We start from the raw sequence: 7,586 nt of genomic DNA, 5'->3' as shown, positions 1-7,586 counted from the left end.
GATGGAGGGGTGTTTTAGTATATGATTGTTATCAAAAATTCACGTATGTAAATAAATGCTACCAGTTTTAGAGTCGTACAATAACAAGAAGATGGAGGGGTGTTTTAGTATAAAAAAAGTTCTTTAGGTTATGGTTTTCTTTAGGGAAGAAATGGGATGAGGAATTGGGGAATGTGTCCCATCCCTTGAACTTGAAAATGCTAAAAATTGCAAAACATGTAACCAAAAGTGAAAGTAGAAATAAATGCACAATAATTCATTTATGAGGGGTGGAAAATCAATTGGATTTGATATTTGATTTGATTGAAGGTTGGGAAGCTTTTGAGGTCAACTCACCATCAATAGTGACTTATGTCATGTTCCCCCATCCCCAAATAATAACCGGAACTAAAAGAAAATCGATTATTTAGGTTAGTTTTACTTGAAACGAAAACAAATCTTGTGTTTTGTACATGTTTTGAAAAAAATAAATTTTAAAATGTTTGAAAAGTGAATACCACATGACTGATAAATACATTGTTTTTTTAAATTTGATTTTGATGTTTTTATAATTTTATTGAAGTGTTTGATAAAACTCATGTTTTGGAACAATCTTTTTACCATTTATTTCGGTTACCTTAACAAAAATGGCCTCTAGATTTGGTTGTATTAGAAAATCACTTCAATTTCATGTTTGGGCGGTCAACGACTAATTCGATCCACCTCCTGAGACACCTTATGGAGAGATATATAGAAAGAAATAAGGATCTTCATATGGTGATCATCAACCAGGAGAAGACGCATGATAATGTCCATTGTGAAGCGATTTGGTGAAGAAGACCTTGGAAGCTAGAAACTAGAAAGGTTGCACATAGATAGGTTAAGGCTACTCATTATATGTAATGTCGTCAACTTGTGTTTGAACTATAATTGATGACATAATCCTTTCTCATGAGAATTAGTGGTGCCTTAGTATGTACTTTTTGTATATGACATTGTGTTGGTAATTGAGACCAAGACTAAGATGAATGTTAGGCTATATACTTGGAGGATGGCATATTGGCATCTAAAGAGGAGTTACATAACAATATAGTAAAAGCAAAGTATCTTTGTTGCAAATTAAATTGTGAGCGTAATTATGAAAGTGTTGCAGTGGAGGTGTAAACGAGCCGAGTACTACCAACCTCAAAGCTCGGCTCGACTAAAATACTCGAGCTCGAAACTCGGCTCGAACTCGACTCGAGCCTTGATTTTAAGCTCGAGCTCGGGCTCGTAAAATACTTGACAGTCTCGAGCTCGGCTCGGCTCGACTAATATTTAAAAAAATCAAAATCACTAAATTGAGTAAAAGAATATTAAACATTCCACATGTAAATGTCCAAACTACCAAAAAAACCACTATTAATCACCTAATATCAATATAACATCAACCATATATGTCATAAATGAATAATTATAAAGAAATGACATATATCTTATAAATGAACAATTATAAAGAAATGACATATATCTTATAAATGAACAATTATAAAGAAATGACATATATGTAAATTACACTAAGCTCGACTAAGCTCGCGAGCCTTACGAGCTAAGTATTTTTGTACTCGAGCTCGGTTCGATAAGGTACTCGAGTAGCTTGAGCTCGAGCTCGGCTCGATTAAGGTTGAGTCGATTTCGAGTATTTTTCGAGTCGGTCTCGAGTTTCTCGCGAGTTGGCTTGTCTCACTTACACCCTTATGTTGCAGTAACTATTAGGGAGCAAGTTCTGCATACAGAGAAAAGTTTCAAGTACTTTCGATTCTATGATCCACATGGAAGGGTTTGTTGAGGTGTATGTTACAAACCACATAAAACCAGGTTGGTTAAAGTCGAAGGTGGTCACATGAGAGTTACGGGACAAAGTCCATTGAAATTTAAAGAGAATTTTTACATGGTGGCAATTTGGCCGATTATATTTTATGGATATGAACGTTGTCAAACTAAAAAGGAACTTGAGAAAAAGATGGATGTTGTAAAAATGAGGAAGTTGCGATGAATATGCGGTAGAACATTGTTGAACATAAAATCTGATATGACAATCAGAAATATGTTTTGAGTGGTGTAAACCACCAAATATATAAGAAAGATTGGCATGGTATGGACATGTTCACAAGTGGTTATCGAGAGCTATGGTTAGGAGGGAGAATATGGTCTCGGTTGATAGTATGACGAGGAGAGAACACGAAAGAAAAAAGTGTTATAATCACATGAAGTTAAACATTAATGAGGTGGCTTGTTCCAAGGACATGATCTCCAATAAACATTTGTAGTAGCAGAAAATCTTATTCTAATAAATAAATAAATTTATTCTCCTATTAACAAATATCATACTATTCGCACTCCTTATTAATATTATATGTCACACATCATGCCACTTGTCCACCTATTAATTATAAATTTCAAATTTCAAATTTCTCATTCTAATTACATTAAATTAATAATTGATTTTTTATTTTAAATTTCAAATTAAATTTTTTTTTTCACTCTAATTATATTAATTTAATAACATTAGACTAAAAAATAAAATAAAATTAATACAAATTATAAGGTGATATAACTTCACATATTTATTTAAATCAACGATTATAATTTTATATAACTAAAAGATAAGTAATAATTTATTTAAATAATTGATTAATAATTTTAATTTTGAAATATAAAAATTTAATTAATTTTATAAACATTATTCTGACGGGTTATAAACTAGTCATGATAATAAATTAATCCAAGTACTTATTTTGCTTTTTGATATATGGCTTGTGCCTTTCGTACCATGGTCATCCATTTGAAGCTATATTTCACCCATAGAACTTGTCTTTCTATTTCTACTCTCCTTACCTCAGTTATAATTAGTTTTAATTATTTAATCAATCAATATTATACTATTAATGATGTCAACTAAAACTCAATGATTTAAAAACCGGTTTTTTAATTGAACCGGTCGGGTGACGTTATCCGGTTCAACCGGATGGTCAAACCGGTTTTATATTTTTATATGTTTTTAATTATCATGCATACAAATGTAAATAGAACAAAACATTCAGTGACACACGATTATCAAAACAAATGTACAATTTTCATGTTTTATTAATCTTTTATTTCCGCCCAACATTTGCGGAAGTAAAGTCATTATAACTAGTTTAAGATTGTGTTTGACACATCACAACTGACTTATTTTTCGAGTTTTTTCAAATTATCATGTTTAGCAATAACAAGCAAAAACATAGCTAATAAACTAGCTTTCTTAAAAGCTACTTAAAATAGCTTTTCAAGAATTTTTTTTAAATTTTTCCATATATTCCCTTACTTAATTATAAAAAAGCACGTTCTAAATGTCTATTAATATCATTTTATATCTTTCAGCTAACTTTACCAAATGTTATTTTTATTAGCTAGTTTATAAGTTGACAACTAACTTTTCAGCTAACAACTAGTTTTTCAGCTAGTCTGTCAAACATAACTGTCAAACATGGCTTAAGTGTTTACTCATCAAAATGTAATATTTATGTCAATAAAACAAAAAAAAAATCATTATTAATAGAACAAAACATAAACTACGTTGTTACTTCCATACATGGAGAAAAATACATTACACAAAATGAACAAAAGTGGGTTGCTATTTTGCACAGATAATATACTTTCCCAATAATACCACCAAATAATAAAACAAGCCATCACAAAATGCAAGAAAGCACTCTATACAAAAATTAGAAAACCATTATGGACACATTTAAATGACAAAAGGATGAAGGTAAAAGCTTTAACACTTTGTTGCACTAATTAATAATTAAAAGAGAGTGAATAAAGAAAAGAGTATGCTAAAACATAAACAAATGAGCTTAAAACATCAAAACTAAATTTCCCAATGGCTTTAACCGGAATACGGCTAACACATAATAGATCATTAGGGTTATTGTGGTTCAAACTTCCGCCATGCAAATTTCTACAAAAGTAATCTCTGCAAAACAATATGGTAATTAATCAGACTTTGTAATAGAATCTCAAGAAAAAAGTGAAATTTGTCATGCGTTTGTTTGGCAAGAAATGGAATAGAATCCAATCCAATTCCTATAATTATTTATGGTTTGTAAATCTATCAAAGGATTAAGGGGGAGCTTTTGTTTATGAAATTCTAGGATTAAAAGGGTATTTGAGTTTATGAAACCGCTATATGCTTTAGATGAACTCAAATACCCTTTTAATCCTAGAATTTCATAAACAAAAGCTCCCCCTTAATCCTTTGATAGATTTACAAACCATAAAGAATTAGGAAGTTGTGGCATATAAACTTCCTCTTCCAAAGTAACATTGTGAAATGTGTTCTAAGGCCTAGTTATGCATCATCATTGTGGACCTTACAAGTTACAACTCACCTGATGTAATAGAGTCCTAGTTCTACACAATACCCATCTGCTATTTCAATTTAATTCAATACCGAAATCAACACACGATCTGATACGAGCAGATACACTATCTTCAAAGTAGACAATCACAAATTTGAACATATGCAATCCACAATACTCGGTCCAAAAATAAACAAACAAATAAACCCTAGAACCTTATACAGAGGAAATAGGTGATGGAGAGAAACTAACCTAGAAAGATCTCTATTTGAGAACTTTAGAAGAAGAGTTCTTCTCGTTGTAGATGAAATCGGGAGGAGAATAGATAAGAGAAGCGATCATGGCTCCAGGGAGCACCCCGAAGACAGAAACCGCAGCCAATTTCTTCACCAAAGGCTCCCCGTCTCTTGTTATCACCGACAATAGACCCTTTGTATAACCCATTTTCGCCTTTTTCTTTCCCGCAAAAAGATTCAAAGGGATCGATCGATCGATTTTGATCCGTGCTGAGACAAATCTGATGTGATTTCCAGCCCCTTTCTCCGATTAAAAAACAAGCGACGACATATGTGACTATTTTATGAAAAAATGATAGGAAAGGTCCTTAAATTTGTAAACATTTGACGGTTTTACCTAACATTCATTTATGTGTGTAGCTGTCTTAAAGGTGCAAACTTTTCTCCGTAAGGCTAACCGGTAAGGAGCGATTTTCACGTGTCTTGGGCTTATGTGGTGCGCCTTCACATGGGTGAACACCGCCCCCAGGTTCGGTGGGGTGCGCGTGACGTGGCTCCGGAGACGGGATGAGACGACGAATAGGAAACCTCCTTTTTGCAACAACTGAATTTTGGTGGGGAACGGTCTTTTGACCGATTAAACAATTAAAAAAAATTATTTTTTAAAATTTAAACAAACTCAACTTCATCTATAAATTACCTACTATTTTATTTACAATTTACACTTCAAAAAACACTCTCTACATTTTATTACGATCTAAAAAAAACACTCATCTCTCTCATATATATATATATTTTTCTCTCTACATGGATTCAAATCAAAATACCTCAAACAATCCAAATGCAAATGTTAGCTACAACCTACATGAAATTGTTAACCTCTCCAATCCAACAACCTTTATTCACCACTTCATACCCCTCAAACTTCTACCAACAACAACCACAACAATTCAATCAACCCCAATTCCAAGCATTTCAACAACAACCTTCTCAACAATTTCAACAATTTTCTCAACAATTTCAACAACCTTCTTTTATACCTCAACAATTTCAACCATCTCAAGTCTCATTATCTCAATCTCAACCTATAAATCTTGACAATGACGACGACGACGAACGGGTCCAATAAACACAACAACCAACTCGTCGAAGGCAAAAAAAAAAACAAAAGATCCAAGAAAAAAAAGAACTACTGCATGGAACGAATACGAGGAAGAAGCTTTAACGAAAACTTGGATTTTCAAATCGCAAGACGGTGATGTCAGCAACTCGTAAACGGGTCAAAGTTTTTGGTGTCGTATTTTAGATCATTTCCACGCGTTATTAGGAAAGAAAACGAAACGGGCGTACGACTTGATCAACGCAAAATGGCGTGATTTACGAGCGGCTTGCACCAAATTCAATGAGATATTTGACAAGCTTAAAAACATGCATAGAAGTGGTAGCAACAATTTCAATATTTTAGCAATCGTGACCTACGAATGCAAAATTACTACCAATGGTAAACCGTTTGGCCACCAAAAAGCGTGGGAAGTTTGTCGTAACGGTCCAAAATGGGTTTTATATTCGGAAATGGCGCATTCGGGATCTACTAGCAGTTCTAACAAAAGGGCAAGAACGACCGAGTCGGACGTGGGTTTTGGACTCGACCTCAACGATGACTTCGACGCCACCGAAGGGGAGGGCCCATCAGACGTCCAACTTCGTCAACCATCGGGAAGGGACAAAGCGAGAAAGGGAACGTCTTCAAGCATAAAAGCATTGGCAACTAGTGAAGGCAAGCTTGCGACATCCATAGATAAAGCTCTAGTTTTTCTAGAAAAAAATACGAATCAACGGAGGAAGCTCGTCGCCAAAAAATAGCTCTTATCGATCTTCAAATCATAAACACAAAGCCCCAACCGGATATTGACCGTGAAAATCTTGTGACGTTTCATAAAATTCAACGATAAGTCCGGGACAAATATGTAATTTAGGTTCTATTATTTATGGTTTTAAGTAATTTATCATTTTTATTTTTTACGCTTTTTTTAAGAATTTTAGGATTTTAATTTGTGTTTTTTTATATTAATGTAATGTGTTTTTAATTTTAATGTAATGTGTGTTTTTTATTTAAATTTTGGGTTTTATTTAAATTATCGTTTGTATTTTGTTTTTTTATTTAATTTAATGTTAAAAAAAAGAATTTGTGGAGTGGTAACCATTTCCAATGTTTAAGAGGGTGGTAATGGGTTGGTGGTGAAGTTGACGTGACACACATGTGACATCATTTTTTCGGTGGGTTGGGTGTGACCACTCCCCAAAGCTTAAATGACATGTAATAACTAACAAATAAAAGTGTAAAAGTACCCCGTATGGGTCTAATAACGTCGGTATTGCCAATGTCTACTCACCAAATGTTGTTGCCGCTACACTCTCATACATTTTTTACACATTTCCTTCTTTCCCCTTATATTTTATATATCTAATTCTACTTCAACAACAAAAATGGATCAAAATCCAAACGCCCCTCCACCAAACCAAAACCCAAACACACAACCACACACAACATCTCCTATCGGATTTACCGGTTACGAGAATTATTTTAACCTTCTATCGTCTTAAGGTTCACAACAAATCTCATATCAAGGAGCCTATGTCAATCACGCATCACCACCACTCCATTTTCTAACTCACCTTGCCTTCAACAAAATCTTTTAAATATTATGTTTTATAAAAATATATTTGTTTTATTAATTAAAAAAAGAAACATAAAAAAGAGAAAAAAACTCAAAAAAGAAAATCAAAAAATATATGACATGTAAAATATTGGTGTTGTAACATGAAAACCATTTTCTTGTTTGGTGTTATAACACCATTGCTTATGTGACATGTAAGGTGACACCAAATTTGTTGTTATACCTAGGGTGTGTTTGATTCATTTTTTTAACTTAAAAGTCCTTTTATAAAAAAGACTTTTTATAAAAGAACTTTTTCTACAAAGAGGTCT

General features: G+C 33.1%; 1 long non-coding RNA gene across 1 annotated transcript; it reads right to left on the bottom strand.

Moving 5' to 3' along the window:
- Positions 1-3,764: 3,764 nt before the first annotated feature.
- LOC111877004 (uncharacterized) lies at positions 3,765-5,854 on the bottom strand. Its single transcript, XR_002845228.3, has 2 exons — positions 4,614-5,854; positions 3,765-3,976 (listed from the first exon to the last, which is right to left on the bottom strand). It is a non-coding gene; the product is annotated as an uncharacterized LOC111877004 (long non-coding RNA).
- Positions 5,855-7,586: the final 1,732 nt, after the last annotated feature.

This window comes from Lactuca sativa, chromosome 9 (genome assembly GCF_002870075.4).
Source record: "Lactuca sativa cultivar Salinas chromosome 9, Lsat_Salinas_v11, whole genome shotgun sequence".
NCBI lineage: Eukaryota > Viridiplantae > Streptophyta > Magnoliopsida > Asterales > Asteraceae > Lactuca > Lactuca sativa.
This window is presented reverse-complemented; position numbering and strand designations above follow the sequence as displayed.